Consider the following 17,318-nt stretch of genomic DNA (forward strand, 5'->3'; position numbering starts at 1 on the left):
TTCCTGAAAAAGTTATGAACAAAATTGATACGGAGAATTAATGGACATTATATACTTAAATTTTGAGAAGGATTTTCATAAAGTCCCCCAGAGGAGGAGGAAAAGGCACAGGATAGGAAGTAATGTACTGGTGAACTAACGATTGACTAATAGTCAGAAAAATGAGAAGAGGAATAAATGAGTTATTCTTGCATTGGCAGGTAATGACTAACAGGGGACTGCATCAGTACTTGGGCTTCAGCTATTTAATGATTCGGAAATGAAGAATGTATGCTCTGATGAAAATTTAAAGCGGCTTCTAGAGGATAGGTTTGGATAGGTTCAGCAAGTGGGCAAGGACATGGCAGATGCAATATAATGTGGAAAAATGTAAGGTTATCCACTATGGTAGGAGGAACAGATGTGCTCAGCATTTCTTCAATACTAAGAGTTACAAAATGTAGATGTACACAAGGGACCTAGTTGTCCTTAGAGATAGGTTACTGAAGGCTTACATGCAAGTTATTAGGAAGGCTTATGGAATATTGGCCTTTATTGCAAGAAGATTTGACTACAGAAAGAGTGAAGACTTCACCTGTGTACAAACTTGGTTAGACTGCACCTGGAGTACTGTGTGCCATTTTGGTTTCCTCATCTCAGTAAAGGAATCATTGTCATAGAATGAATGCAACGAAGGCCCACTAGATTTGTTCCTGGGATGGCCGAGTGTCCTAAGAAGTGACTTTGGGTAGGGCTTATGCCCGAAACGTCGATTCTCCTGTTCCTTGGATGCTACCTGACCTGCTGCGCTTTTCCAGCAACACATTTTCAGCTCTGATCTCCAGCATCTGCAGTCCTCACTTTCTCCTAGACAGGATATACATTCTCTACAGCTTCAAAAGAATCAGAGGTTCTCTCATTGAAACATACAAAATATTAAAAGGATAGACAAGATAGATGCAGCTAAGACATTTCACCTGTTTGGGGAGTGCATAATCTGGTGACACAATTTAAAAATAAGGCTGATGCTTATTACCCTTAGGTATAAGATATGGATAATTACTTTTTACTCAGAGGCATTCTCCAGCACAGAGGGCCTTGGAAGCTCAGGCTTTGAGTATGTTTAAGGGAGAGATTGATAGATTTCTGACTACCAGTGGCACTCAGGATGGGGTGGTTAAAAGGCATTGACATGTTCAATCAGCCACAATTATGATCAAAGGCAGGTTAGATTCAATGGGTATAATGGCCTACACCAGTTCCTATCTTCCAAAATATAACACTGATAAATAGAGCGTACGGAATCTGAATCATATCAATTCTTTCCTCTTCTTTTATTTATTAAAATTGTCTGTTAGACGTTCGCTGCAAATTCAAGAAATAGTTGACAGTCCCAATCATCTCTAATTGAAAATCAATTATTGGTTATCTGACAACTGTTGGTTATGAACTGAAGACATGGGTGGGGAAGGAGAAATGAAGGATCAGAGCTGGCAAATAATCAAGAAGCAATATGAACTATATCTAGTGACCAGGTACAACTTCGATCATCCGCTGATTGAAAGGACAGAAGAGAAACATGTCAAATTTGCTGCCAAAACAAATCTCAATTTTTCAGTACGAGGTATCAAAAATACTTTTGACAATCCTAGCTTTAATATTTGGATGTTGGTTTTAGATTACTAATTTATATGTTGGGGATATTAGTTATCTCAAGAGAGAATGAGGTTAAACAATTTACCTCAAGCCTACATTCCATAGTACTGCTTTCAAACTGCATTAGAATAGCATTTATATTATTTATAGAAACAGGAACACAAAATGCTATGGTGCAGGCAATAGTTTCCAGATGCTATTGCCGAAACACAATACAAATCATTGTTGAAAAACAGTTGTCTTTATTTTCAGGTACTGTGTCCAATATCATTGATTAAATATAGATTTTGAGGAAAAATTTTTCCACCTTTTCACATTTCTTCAGATTTCATGGAGTTACAACTCTGACTGTCTCCAATATATTGAAGTCTAGGGTTTTAAGATTTAACAATCCCTTAACCCCCACCAAGATGAGTAGGCTTGGTTAAACACTAAAATCATAGGATCCCTACAGTTTGGAAGCAAGCTATTCAGCCCATCGAGTCCACACTGACTCTCCCACCCAGATCTACCCCATTCCTGTAATCCTGCATTTCCCTAGCCTGTACATTCCCGATGAGCAATTTACCATGACAAGTGCATCTGAAATGCACATCTTTGGACTGAGAGAGGAAACCAGAGCACCTGAAGGAAACACATAAGCACATGGAGAATGTACAAACTCCACACAGACAGCCAGCCAAGGCTGGAATTGAACCTGGGTCCCTGGCACTGAGAGGCAGCAGTGCTAACCACTGAACTACCATGTTTAATTGAACTCCAACCCCATGCATTGTCAGGGAGTGAAGTGTTTGAGCATTCCAAATCAGAGACAGGATCCTTCAATGCTATATTTAAATCAGACACCCAATACATAAATTAAAGTTTAAGTTAAGTTCAACTTGCAAGTTTCCTAAGGTCTGAGAAAGCCAGCAGTGCTTGAAACTCCAGATACAAAATGCTTTGTTTATTTTTATTTGATCTATTTTTCAAATCAACCTGCTCAGAGATGTTATTACACACCTCTGGAGCAATTGGGACTTGAACCTGAGTGTTCTGGTCCAAGAGTGGTGACACTATCAGTGCACCATAACAGGATCGACACAAAAACAATCTGCTATCATGGAATTTGAACTTGGGTCCCCAGAACATTTGCTGGGTCTGTGGGTAAAAAGTCTAATGATAATAACACTAGGTTATCACCTCCTCTTTTGGGCAAAACAGACAAAAAGAAATATCCTAGTTTTATGAAGTAGCCTTTGACCTTGTTTGTGCAAATTTCAGGCACTTTAGAATTGTTACTATGACTAACTACCCCATGCCCCCTGTCATATCATCTGCAATCTCAACAGGCTGCAGTCAGACTTCATACATCCACAAATCCCCATACAGACAACACCACAAGCCACTAAACTGCAAACGATGATCACAGCTGACATATCCCCAAATCTACAGACTGCTCCCTTCAAATCAAAGGGTGAAATAACAAGAAAATTGTAAATTCATTAGTTGAGGAGGAGAGCTGAAGACCTCAACGAGCAGCAATGTGGAAGAGTATTTCTATGTACAATCTATAAAGTAAAATGTTGATCTTCAGTTTAAACTAAGTAGGTGTAAGTTAAAAATAGTAAGGATAATGTCTCGAATATATATTTAATATTCTTTGAGCCAGAGGAAGTAAATGTAAAAGTAGTAACTTAAGGACAAGATGTGATAAGTTTTGAGATTATCAATTTTTTATATTTTTCTGATTTTTGGTTTGGAAGTGTGATTGTGAGCTGAAGTTGCGGATCGCACTTGGAACAGCAGCTTGACTTTGAAAGGAGGAGAGAGCAAACACTGTTCGCTTATGGGAACTGGCCTGGAAAGACAATTACAGGTTAACTGTAGTTCTAAGAACATTGCAGACATTTTGGCACCAAGATTTGTAATGGTCAGGGACTGTAAACTGGTCGGCTACTGCATTAGTCAATCAAGGGGAGGTTGGTGTTGGCCAACCAACCACAGAGAAGGCTGAAGGAGAAATCATCGATTAAACTGGTACTGACTGGATTTTCTTTGGGCAGAATGCTGTAAGCTCCAAAGCTGCCGGACTGAGAAGCTGTGTTCGAATTTTACTCTCTTTAACTTTACATTCAGTTAAAGAATTATTGAATAGCCCTAAGAAAAGAATTCCAGGTTACAAATGAGAAATAAATGAATAGTGCTCAAAGTTCGCTAGAAATTGTTTTGTATTGACTGGTGACTTCAGAATTCATACAACATACAACCCTATGTGCTGGTATAACAATGCCCCATGCAAGGATTCCATAAAGGCAATGATACTCCTTGTTGAAATGGTTCTCACACTGAAAAATTGCAACTTTTTTAAAAAAAACTTATCCCTTAACTGTGAGAGAGACACCATATACCATAAGAAATAGGAGGAGTAGGCTGTTCAGCCCCTCAAGCCTGCTCAGACATTCCTCACATCCACTTTTATGCATTTTCCCCATAACCGTTGATTCCCCTATTGATGAAGAATCTATCTCCGCCTTAAATTCACTCGACACTTCTGACCCTATGAAAGGAGTTCTAAAAGCTCAAAGTCTTCTGAGAAGCAATTCCTCCTAACTTCAGTCTTAAATTGGAGCCCCTTTATTCTGAAACGATGGCCTCCAGTCCTAGACTCTCCCATGAGGGGACACATCCTCTCAGTTTTACCTTGTCAAATCCCTTAAGAATCCAATATGTTTCAAATAAATCACCTTCATTCTACTACAATCCAGTAAGTAGAGGCCAGGATGTGAATGGAGGTTATGATCAAAGAAGGCTGACCTCAATTAGACTATTTGGTTGCTTAGCTTTACTCTGCTAAAGTTGCACAATTAATAAGTCAGTCATTTATGTTTAAACTATAACTTTACTTTAGGAGGTCCATTATCCATAAAGTCTGGTTAGGAACAATTGGGCAACTTTGAGTGTCATTGAATGTTTTACTTTCATTCTATTGTGAACCCAGTGTCAGCTAGTCTGATTTTGCCTGCTTTGCTATCCCTGCATGATAACACAAGGCAGCCGGGCAAGATGGAATGCTATGTGGGAAGTCTTCTCGTGTCCAGGTTGATCAGTTGTGCATGAAGTATTGCAAACTGCAGATACTCAAAATCTGCATTTTCAGATCTGAAGCAGTGGCTGGGGTCACTGTACAGATTCGGCAAAGCTGAGATCATTGTGAATACCACAATAAAGGAGTGGCCACACTACAGGTAAACAGGACTCAGAGAGTGAATAGGTGACTACCACACAGAGAAAAAGCACTAGGCAGGTAGTTCAGGATCTGGATCAGTGGTGCTGGAAGAGCACAGCAATTCAGGCAGCATCCGAGGAGCTTCGAAATCGACGTTTCGGGCAAAAGCCCTTCATCAGGGCTTTTGCCCGAAACGTCGATTTCGAAGCTCCTTGGATGCTGCCTGAATTGCTGTGCTCTTCCAGCACCACTGATCCAGAATCTGGTTTCCAGCATCTGCAGTCATTGTTTTTACCTTAGGTAGTTCAGGAGTCTACCTTGTTCTCCATCGGATTTTCTATTTCAGAAACTGCTGGAGGTAGATGGCTCCTCAGGAGAATGCAGTGAGAACTAAGTCTGTGGCACAACAAGTGGCTTGGCTGAACAAGGATGGAGGGGGGTAAGTGGATGAGCAAAATTAATAGGGGATTCTATTACAACAGAAGCAGATTGTGTTCTCTTTTTGTGGCTGTAAACATGACAGCAGACTGGAGTAATCTTGAGGTTATGCTTTAGAGTTCCTTACTTCCTGTATTCTGTTTGTAGGACCTCAATCATCTTTTTACAGATGTTGTTGGTTCTGACATGGACCACAACCTCTGGCTGTTCACCCTTTGGTCAGCTGCCTCCCTGGGCACAGTATTAGGTAGCTGAAGGACACTCTTAAGGGGGAAGATGAACAACCAGAAGATGTGGTCCACGTCGGAACCACAACATCTGTAAAAAAGATGAATGAGGTCCTACAAACAGAATATAAGGAGCTATGAAGTCAAAAGATGAATGAGGTCCTACAAACAGAATATAAGGAGCTATGAAGTCAAGATGATTCCTACTTATCGGAAGATCAGGAGTAGTAGAATAATCGCATGGATATACGGCTGGAGAGATGGTGAAGGATAGTGGGATTTAGGTTCCTGAAGTATTGGGACCAATTCTGGACTAGATGGAACCTGTGCAATCTGGAATGGTTGCACCTCAGAAGGACCAGAATCAACATCCTCATGAAAGCATTCCATAATACAGTGGGAAGGGTTTAAACGAGAGTGGCAAAAGGGATGGGAACCTAAATAGGTAGACACAAGATGGAGAAACAAAGTTATAAATGGAAGATAGAAAAGTAGAAAGCAAAAGTGAAAGGCAGAGGATCAAGAGTTAGAAACAAGTAAGGCCATATTACAAAAAAATGACGTATGAACATGTTAAAAAACACAATTCTAAAGATGCTTTATCTGAGTTTACAAAGTAATTGTAAGTTAACAGTACAAATAGTTGTGAACAGGTACGATATGATTGTGAATACAAAGAGGTGGTGGCAGGGTGACCAGGGTTGGGAACTGAATATCAAAAGCTATTCAACATTTAGGTTGGATAGACAAAAAAGAACAAGGAGCTAATGTTGTTAGTAAAGGATTAAATTAGTGCAATAGTTAGAAAGAATATTTACTCTGAAATTCTAGATGCAGAATCAGTCTGAGTGAAGCGAAGAAGCAGCAAAGGATAGAAAACACTTGTGGTGGCTAACTATGAGCTTCCAAATCTTTCTAAGGTGATGGACAGGAAATTAGAGATGCATGTAACAGGGTGCTACAATAAACATGGGTGACTTTAATCTACATATGGACAGGGCTAACTACATGTCAATAATACAGTGCAAATAATTCCTGAAGAATCCTCACAATGGCTTTTTAGATCAAAACACTGAAGAACTAAATAGGGACAGATTATTCGAGATTTGGTACTGTGGAATTAAAAGAGTTAACTAAAAACTGTTATAGAGGTTCTGTAAGGAACAATGAACATAACATGTTACAATTCTTCAGTGGGATAGAAAGTGAATAAATCCAATCTGCAGCTGGGGTCCTATTTCTAATCAAACAAAACTACAAAAGTGTGAAGCATTATTTGGCTGTGATAGATTGGGTAAGGTGCAGGCTAATATTTAAGAACCAAACATGTCTGGTAACAGGTATATATTTCTTCCTGGTGCACAGGTGTAACAGGTAAAGTGCCCTAAACATGGCCAGCAAACCAAATTAAGGATATGATTAGATCCAAAGAGGAGTCATATAAAGTTGCTATTAAAAAGTAACAAGCTTGAGGATTGGGAGCAGTTCAGAATTCAGCAAAGTTTGGCCAAATGATTAAATAAGAGGGGAAAACATTGAATATGAAAATAAACTTGCACAGAACTAATGTGGAATACAGGAGTGTCTAAGCCTCAAAAACACACCAATTCTTTATTACAGCTCTTTGTAAGTATACAGCTTCATCTACCAAATTTAAAATACAGGCAGTGCCATTTTCAAACACCTATGTCGCCTGAAATATTCTGAATGCAGACGACTTCAAATGTGACACAGCAAGTGGTGGAGGCTGGTACAATTCAACATCTAAAAGGCATATGGATGGATTAAGAATAGAAAGGGTTTAGAGGGATATGGCAAAAGTGAGGACTGCAAATGCTGGAGATTAGACTTGAGTGTGTGTTGCTGGAAAATCACAGCAGGTCAGGCAGCATCTGAATCATCGATTCTCATGCTCCTTGGATGCTGCCTGACTTGCTGTGCTTTTCCAATACCACACTCTCGACTTTAGAGGGATATGGGCCAAGTGCTGGCAAATGGGACTAGCTTTATTTAGGATATCTGGTCAGCATGGACGAGTTGGACCGAAGGGTCTGTTTCCGTGCTGTACCTCTCTATGGCTCTATAGCCTGCAATATGCATGTGTCCATGGATACACAAATGCATGTCAGGGTGGGTCAAAGTTTCTCTCCTAGGCTTGATCGAGTGGCAAAACCATAGGGTTTCATGGAAAGCTGAAAGGATGAAGTTCTACAACCTTTCAAGCCATTTCTGCCTTAGGCTAATTTGAACATAATTTAGCCAGATCACATTTTCCACAGCAATCCCCTATGGTTTTGTTCAAGGGAATGTAGTTGTGAGGCGTCTGCCAGGACAGCAGCTCCATCATCTCCCCAGAATAATAGCCTTAGAATTCCCTTGTTAGCTGGAGACCAGGGCAGCAGGCGCAGCAGCTGTAGATTGTTAAAATGGGGATAATCCATTGTTATAGGCATGTATTCATGGGTTTGACTCCCAAAGATAATGAAATGTACGTTCGTATTTTCCTGCTTCCTTAGAAAGGAGGACAACAGGATACACAGAGATTTCCAGGTTTTGAATGACAAAGAACCCTTACAATTCATTTCCGGGGCACACATCTGGCCTCCAATATACAGCCTCTCTAAGCAAGTAAATGGGGTCGGGAACAAATGTCACTATTTTCAATAGAAGACTGCATATGCTCTCAATCATTCAGATGGTCTTGCAGCCTATTTTCTCCTCTTTTTTCACATTATGCCAAATTTTCTGATTGATAAACAACATTTAGTTATAAACAACATTTAGTTCTAAACAAGCTAAGAAATCAGCAAAATCTGTACATTACACTACTAGGTTAACTTCTGGATTTTATTTTAGCAACAGCTGAAAAATAAAGCTCTGTCTTAAATATAAAATTCGGCATGATCTTCCATCATCGCATATTTTGTTTGCAGTTATTAAGGAAAGATTGTTACAAAAAAAAACTTAAACATTAACCAGATCATGCAGAATATTCAATTGATGTCTGCATTGCTTATAATGGCAAGGAAGCAAAAATGCTGCTTCTACGTAGTATAGCTCTTCTATTTTATTTCAGTGTGGCTTACCATTTGTAACTGCGCATCAGAGTTCTGGATAGCATTATTTATCAAAAAAGCTGTCTGCAGAATGAACTTTGAACATTAACCAGAATGCATACCGAGTCAGAGTTTTGCACAATGACTGAAACATAATGCTTGAATTCATGAGAAAAGTAAATATTCTTAATTCTCGGCAGTGTCATGGACAATAACACTATGTAATTATGGTCTTAGCTACATAATCCTAGACAGAAGGAACAATGATCCTGCATAAGGAAAAACCAACGCATTGCAGCGTGAATTACATCAGGCTCCTAATCTATATCATGTCATTAAGAAAGACAATGAGAAAAGGGAATGTAACGAGCAAAGGAATGAGAGAAAAACCTGTGAAAACTGAGTTACTTTAGGTACCTTTGGTACCTTCTCAGGAGAAAGTGAGGACTGCAGATGCTGGAGATCAGAGCTGAAAATGTGTTGCTGTAAAAGCGCAGCAGGTCAGGCAGCATCCAAGGAACAGGAGAATCGACATTTCGGGCATAAGCCCTTCTTCAGGAATGAGGAAAGTGTGTCCAGCAGGCTAAGATAAAAGGTAGGGAGGAGGGACTTGGGGGAGGGGTGTCGGAAATGCGATAGGTGGAGGGAGGTCAAGGTGAGGGTGATAGGTCAGACTGGGGTGGGGGCGGAGAGGTCAGGAAGAAGATTGCAGGTTAGGAATGCGGTGCTGAGTTCGAGGAATTTGACTGAGACAAGGTGGGGGAGGGGAAATGATGAAACTGGAGAAATCTGAGTTCATCCCTTGTGGTTGGAGGGTTCCTAGGCGGAAGATGAGGTGCTCTTCCTCCAACCGTCGTATTGCTATAGTCTGGCGATGGAGAAGTCCAAGGACCTGCATGTCCTTGGTGGAGTGGGAGGGGGAGTTGAAGTGTTGAGCCACGGGGTGGTTGGGTTGGTTGGTCCGGGTGTCCCAGAGGTGTACTCTGAAACGTTCCGCAAGTGGGCGGCCTGTCTCCCCAATATAGAGGAGGCCACATCGGGTGCAGCGGATGCAATAGATGATGTGTGTGGAGGTGCAGGTGAATTTGTGGCGGATATGGAAGTATCCCTTGGGTTCTTGGAGGGAAGTAAGGGGGGAGGTGTGGGCGCAAGTTTTGCATTTCTTGCGGTTGCAGGGGAAGGTGCCGGGAGTGGAGGTTGGGTTGGTGGGGGGGGTGTGGACCTGACGAGGGAGTCACGGAGGTAATGGTCTTTACGGAACGCTGACAGGGGAGGGGAGGGAAATATATCCCTGGTGGTGGGGTCCGTTTGGAGGTGGTGGAAATGACGGCGGATGATACGCTGTACATGGAGGTTGGTGGGGTGGTAGGTGAGGACCAGTGGGGTTCTGTCCTGGTGGCGGTTGGAGGGGCGGGGCTCAAGGGCGGAGGAGCGGGAAGTGGAAGAGATGCGGTGGAGGGCATCGTCGACCATGTCTGGGGGAAAATTGCGGTCCTTGAAGGAGGAGGCCATCTGGGTTGTACGGATTTGGAACTGGTCCTCCTGGGAGCAGATGCGGCGGAGACGAAGGAATTGGGTATATGGGATGGCGTTTTTACAGGGGGCAGGGTGGGAGTCGGTCGGTTTATAGTAAATGTCCGTGTTGATTCGGTCGCCCGAGATAGAAATGGAAAGGTCTAGGAAGGGGAGGGTGGAGTCTGAGACAGTCCAGGTGAATTTGAGGTCAGGGTGGAAGGTGTTGGTAAAGTGGATGAACTGTTCAACCTCCTCGTGGGAGCACGAGGCGGCGCCGATACAGTCATCGATGTAGCGGAGGAAAAGGTGGGGGATGGTGCCAGTGTAGCTGCGGAAGATGGACTGTTCCACATATCCTATGAAGAGGCAGTCATAGCTGGGGCCCATGCGGGTGCCCATGGCTACTCCTTTGGTTTGGAGGAAGTGGGAGGATTGGAAAGAGAAGTTGTTCAGGGTGAGGACCAGTTCAGTCAGTCGAAGGAGGATGTCAGTGGAAGGGTACTGGTTGGTACAGAAGGAAAGGAAGAAGCGGAGGGCTTTGTGTCCTTCGTGATGGGGGCTGGAGGTGTACAGGGATTGGATGACCATGGTGAAGATAAGGCGTTGGGGACTGGGGAAGCGAAAATCATGGAGGTGGTGGAGGACGTGGGTGGTGTCCTGAACGTAGGTGGGGAGTTCTTGGACTAAGGGGGACAGGACCGTGTCGAGGTATGCAGAGATGAGTTCGGTGGGGCAGGAGCAGGCTGAGACAATGGGTCAGCCGGGGCAGTCAGGTTTGTGGATTTTGGGCAGGAGGTAGAAACGGGCAGTGCAGGGTTGTGGGACTATGAGGTTGGAGGCAGTGGATGGGAGATCCCCTGAGGTGATGAGGTTATGGATGGTCTGGGAGATGATGGTTTAGTGGTGGGAGGTGGGGTCATGGTCAAGGGGGAAATGGGAGGAGGTGTCCGCGAGCTGGCGTTTAGCCTCAACGGTGTAAAGGTCGGTGCGCCAAACTACTACCGCGCCTCCCTTGTCTGCTGATTTGATAGTGAGGTTGGGGTTGGAGCAGAGGGAGTAGAGGGCTGCACGTTCCGAGGGTGAGAGGTTGGAGTGGGTGAGAGGGGTGGAGAAGTTGAGGTGGTTAATGTCGCGGCGGCAGTTGGCTATGAAGAGATCGAGGGCGGGTAAGAGGCCAGCACGGGGTGTCCAGGTGGATGGGGTGTGTTGGAGGCGGGAGAAGGGGTCATCAGAGGCTGGGCGAGAATCTTGGTTGAAGACGTAGGCACGGAGGCGAAGGCGGCGGAAGAATTGTTCGATGTCACGCCGCGTGTTGAACTCGTTGATCCGAGAGCGTAGGGGAATGAAGGTAAGGCCTCTGCTGAGGACTGATCTTTCAGGAGGTCATCTCAACAGCTAAAGAGCTGGCATTCAAGTCCAGCTCACAGTTTATTCAAAGATCTGACTGCAGGGCAGATATTGTCTTAAAGTGCTGGTTTAGGTAAGTACACCACCTGAATAACAGCACAATAACTTAGATGCTGCAATAATCTATACATAAAAAGAGCAAAACTGTTCATTTGTAGGTACAACATACATTGAAGATTTGCACTTTATTAGGATACTTTACAAAAAGTTCAAACTATATTGACTAATGAAGTTGAACTTTCCTCATTAAGATCCAAAATAACCAATTAACTATTTAATACAACAACCTGCATCAGGTCTGTCAGAAACATAATTCTATTTGTGCTTCCTCTGTACGTTTTGGTTGCAATTCAGACAAGTAAATTAACAAAGGAAATTTGGCTTGTACAGACTTGACATGAGACAGTGGTAACTGGAGAATGAGAAAAAGGTTATATAAAACAGTCCAAACTCAAAGTCAGGAGACAAGACAATGATGAAATTCAAATAGAGATAGCATACAACAAATGGATGATCAGAACTAACATTGGAGAATGGTTACATTAAAAGGAGGAGGAGATGAATAGCTGATATATTTGTGGAGGCTGCCCAGTGGATTGAGGAAGGTGGGAAATTGAAGGGTGAGTGAAGGTTGATTGTAGGATCCAATGAAGAGGTGCCAGGGTCTCAGCTGCTAAGAGAGTTCACTCCAGCAGTATGGAGCAGTAGGAGCGTAACCTCAGGACAGAACCATCAAGAACTTGGATCCAGGAAAGCATAAAATGTAAATCAAGGGAGAAATCTTAAAATGAAGGTATCAAGTCCATATAAAAGAAAAGCATGCAAAGTCAGAAGTACTGTGTGAATGAGCTTTACCAAAATTGTTTTGCTGTCTCCTGCCTTTCCATTAGAGTCAGTGGCCATGAGATATTGACCAGAATGAACCAACAACCTCAGGTTGTCAACAGGACAGGAGTAGGCCACTAAGTTCCTCAACCGTGATTTGCTATTAAATAACCTAACAGTTGAATGGATGTACTCAGCTCCATTTACTCACCTTTCACCTATATTGCTTGAGCCAATACAGAGTGCAAGGCTTCAGTAATGGAACACAAACTGAGCCCACAAAAGCAAATAGCAACAGGCCGGATAGTGGAAATGAAAGATAGGGATTTCCCATTGAGAAACCTATTATCTTGGCACTGAGTCATAGAGATGTACAGCATGGAAACAGATCCTTCGGTCCAACCCGTCCATGCCGACCAGTTATCCCAACCCAATCTACTCCCACCTGCCAGAACCCGGCCCATATCTTTCCAAACGCTTCCTATTCATATACCCATTCAAATGTCTTTTAAATGTTGCAATTGTACCAGCCTCCACCACTTCCTCTGGCAGGTATTCCATAAACTTACTAACTATACCTCTTAAGCCAAAATTAGAAAAAAGGTTGGCACAAAGACACTTGACCAACTAAGTGGAAATAACCAGAAAAAGTGGCAGCTTGAAATGAATCTCAACTGTTGCAACAATTATAATTATCCAGCTCTTGAAATGCACTTTCATGTTAATAGGCCAGAACACTTTCACAAGCTGGTAGACAATGAGGGCAATATCACTGAGACTGAGAAATGACATGGATTTCTTCATGACAGAATTAGAATCCAATTTTAATCTAACATTAAAAATCACACAACACCAGGTTATAGCCCAACAGGTTTATTTGGAAGCACTAGCTTTCAGAGCGCTGCTCCTATATTAGGTGGTTGAGAAAGGTGGGAAGTTGGAAGGATGAGTGAAGGTTGATTGTACGGTCCAATGGAGAGGTGCCATGGTCGCAGTTGGTTCCCAACCTTCATCAGGCTCCTTCATAATCACCTGAAGGAGCAGTGCTCTGAAAGTTTGTGCTTCCACATAAACCTGTTGGACTATAACCTGGTGTTGTGTGATTTTTTAACTTGGTACAGCCCAGTCCAACAACGGCATCTCCAAATCATTTAATCTAATGAATTGTATTGTAGGCCACACTTCTAATCCCAGACAGCAAAATAATTGGGTACAATAAATTAACACTCCTGATGAAGGGCTTGTGCTCAAAACATCGACTCTCCTGCTCCTCGGATGCTGCCTGACCTGCAGGGCTTTCCAGCACCACTTTTTGACTGCAATAAATTAATGGAAATTTGGCTCTATGGAGCTCCATCACTGCTTTAATCAATTGTATTCCAATTTTGTTTATTAATCAGATGTAACCAATCCAGAAGCCTAATAATCTACCGGCGCCCTACCTCACAGCCAGGAGGCCCAGGTTCAAGTCCCACCCGCAAATGCCTCTGAGCAGATTGATTAAAAATGAACCTATTAATCCCCCAGGAATTTCCTGAATAAGGTTGCTTAATTTTGAGGAAAATTTTCTCCAAATAGTTGCTCATCATATTTTTGATACAAGGTATTTGTGTAAAATACCATGTATAATCCATTAGTGTATTGAATTCTAGGGAACAAATCGTGAGGTTGTGTGTGGTATAAAGCCATGAAAGTGGCTCAACTTAAAAATCAGTGTGACTGACCCCAAAAAGGGTTTAATAACAGCAGCAGACTCGTCATTGTCAACCTTCAAACTGATGATGCTTTTGACTGACTAAGGCTGCAGCCCTGAATCGATTAAGGACTTTAAGACTTTCAGACATGGACATTTGGCTAAAACACATGCTGTTCACCTCATAAGTTGCTGACACATGCTACAGCAAAGCGGCAGGGGTAATGTCCAGTAGTATTATTGCTAGACTGCTCATCTAGAGATGCAAATAATGTTCTGGGGACAAAAACAGAAGTTGCTGGAAAAGCTCAACAGGTCTGGCAGTTTCTGTGAAGAGAAATCCAAGTTAACATTTTGGGTCCAGTGACCCTTCCTCTGAACTCTCTTCACAGATGCTGCCAGACCTGCTGAGCTTTTCCTGCAATTTCTGCTTTTGCTTCTGGTTCACAGCACTCATAACACCATAAGACATAGGAGTGGAAGTAAGACCATTCAGCCCATCTAATCCACTCTGTCATTCAATCATGGGCATTTCAACTCCACTTACCTGCACTCTCCCTATAACCCTTGCGAGATTAAGAATTTATCAATCGCAGCCTTGAAGACATTTAACATCCCGGTGTCCACTGCACTCCGTGGCAATGAATCCCACAGGCCCATTACTCTCTGACTGAAGAAATGTCTCCTCTCTAAATTGACCCCATCTAATTCTAAGGCTCTGCCAATTGGTCCTAGTCTTCCCACCCAACGGAAACAACTTCCCAGCGTCCACCCTTTCTAAGCCATGCATTATCTTGGAAGTTTCTATTAGATCTCCCCTAAACCGTAATGAATACAATCCCAGGATCCTCAGCCGTTCATCGTATATTAGGCCTACCATTCCAGGGATCATCCATGTGAATCTCCGCTGAACACGCTCCAGTGCCAGTATGTCCTTCCTGAGGTGTGAGGCCCAAAATTGCACACAGTATTCTAAATGGGACCTCACTGGAGCTTTATAAAGTCTCAGTAGCACATCGCTGCTTTTATATTCCAACCCGCTTGGAGATAAATTATAACATTACATTTGCTTTCTTAATCACAGACTCAACCTGCAAGTCAACCGTTAGAGAATCCTGGACTAGCACTCCCAGATCCCTTTGTACTTTGGCTTTATGAATTTTCTCACTGTTTAGAAAATATTCTTTTTGCCAAAGTGCAAGACCTCGCATTTGCTCACATTGAATTTTTATCAGCCATTTCCTGGACCACTCTCCTAAACTGTCTATATCTTTCTGTAGCCTCCCCACCTCCTCAGAACTACCTGCCTGTCCACCTAACTTTGTAACATTGGCGAACTTCACCAGAATGCCCCCAGTCCCTTCATCCAGATCATGAATATATAAAGTGAACAGCTGCGGCCCCAACACTGAACCCTGCAGGACACCGCTTGTCACTAGCAGCCATTCCGAAAAAGAAACTGTTATCCCAACTCTCTGCAGTTCTTTTGGTTTTTATAATGTACCCTTTTTTTAGATTAGATTCCCTACAATTAGATTCCCTTCAGCCCAACAAGTCCACACCGATCCTCTGAAGAGTAACCCACCCAGACCCATTTCCCTCTAACTAATGCACCTAACATTATGGGCAATTTAGTATGACTACTTCCCCTGACCTGCACAACTTTGGACTGTGGAAGCAAACTGGAGCACCCGGAGGAAGCCCACGCAGACACGGGGAAAATGTGCAAACTCTACACAGACAGTCACCCGAGGCAGGAATTGAACCCAGGTCCCTGGTGCTGTGAGGCAACAGTGCTAACCACTGAGCCACCATGCCAACCTCATCTGTCAGCCCCGGGCCCAAGTTCAAAATCTACAATGGCAAATTGTGGAATCTGTAATCAATTAAAATAGATGAAATTAAAAGAGTAATGGTGAAACTGTGAAACAGTCATCATTTGACAGAAAATCTAGTCTGGTCCAGTTATGTCCTTGAAAAAAGAAGCTGCAATCCTTGGCTGGTATAGGTTACGTGTGACGCCACACCCACAGCAATGTTGACTCTTAATTGCTGTCTGGACAATTAGAAGTAGGCAACAAATGCTAGCCTCGCCAGTGATGCCCACACCCTGTAAAAGAAAAAAATTGCTGTAGGTTTGACCTTGGCTTGAGACTGCACTAATAAGCTATATGTCCATCCCTTGACTATTCACTGCTGCTAAACGTGACAAGCTGCTTTAAAAGGCAAGGCAGAACTACCACAAACCTCTTTTATTCTAAATAAGGCTGCAGTGTGCTAAAAGGCATAGAATAGCAGAAATGCTATGAACATCTAAATAAGCACAACGTTAGTGAAGGCTCAGAAATTAAGCTAAGAGCCCTGAGAGTCCAGGAGTTGAAGATGGGCAGAACACATCTGGCCAATGGCCTGGCTACTGCCTTCATCTTCGAAGCGATGCCCTCTGAGGCACTGAAAGATGTGGAATGTGAATCATGTTTGCTATTCCTGGGTTAATTTTATAACTCACTGACTGAGCAAAGTGTAAACTTCACTCCTGACATTATACATGAAATCTAATGCAGATATGCGAGAAGGTCAAGGGAAAGGAGAATCGAATTTGCTATTATATTGGAGCAATGGGGACTCTGCCACCAAGGTAGTTAAAGTAGTCTCTATATCTACGAGTAATCATGTGCTGGTTACTAAAACCTGTTAAAAACCAAAGAGCAACCGTCAGATCAGTTCTCTAAAATATGACAAACAGGTAGACCTTAGCACAGTTGATCTGAAGAAGCTGTGGTTCAAGGAGCGGAGGAGAATCCTGGCCAAGTGATGACAGTCACGTAATGGCTGTGCTGAGAAATCTGACTTCATCCAGAAAATCATGGTTGTGGTGCTAAAGTAAGCCCTACTCCCCTTGTTGCTAAGTCATGGAACGAACTCTAGTGGAGCCTGAGAATGCCCTGCCTCCATCTCATGATTGGACAGTTCCATTGGTTTTTCACTTGGTTTTTTTCTTGTGTTTAATAATAAAAAGGGGACTTCAATGTCTTGATATGTGACATACAATAAACTGATTTGTGAGAAAAAAAACCCTGAGATGCCTTCTGTCTGACGAATGATCTGGCTGTTGATCTGTGCGCAAAGCAGCCTAGCAAAAGAATCAATGGGCTCCAAAATGTAGGATGGAAGTGTTGAACTGCTTTATAAGTAGGGCTGAGATGTTAACAAAATGTTAATGCATACAAATTGACCCCTCGCTGCTTACCAGCAATGCTCTTGTCTAGCTATTAAAATCTTAACGGGAGAATCACTGTTTTCTATTTTCTAAA

The 17,318-nt window shown here is 42.7% G+C and overlaps 1 protein-coding gene and 1 pseudogene across 10 annotated transcripts in view; one reads left to right on the forward strand and one right to left on the reverse strand.

The window, feature by feature from the left end:
- Positions 1-17,318, reverse strand: part of erc2 (ELKS/RAB6-interacting/CAST family member 2) — an 846,554-nt gene that overhangs the window by 362,431 nt on the left and 466,805 nt on the right. The gene's annotated exons all lie outside the window — the stretch shown is intronic.
- Positions 16,352-16,932, forward strand: LOC148147953 (mesencephalic astrocyte-derived neurotrophic factor pseudogene; annotated as a pseudogene).

This window comes from Chiloscyllium plagiosum, unplaced genomic scaffold (assembly GCF_037043375.1).
Source record: "Chiloscyllium plagiosum isolate Xiang-an unplaced genomic scaffold, Cpla_swu_hap1 HiC_scaffold_14, whole genome shotgun sequence".
Lineage (NCBI taxonomy): Eukaryota > Metazoa > Chordata > Chondrichthyes > Orectolobiformes > Hemiscylliidae > Chiloscyllium > Chiloscyllium plagiosum.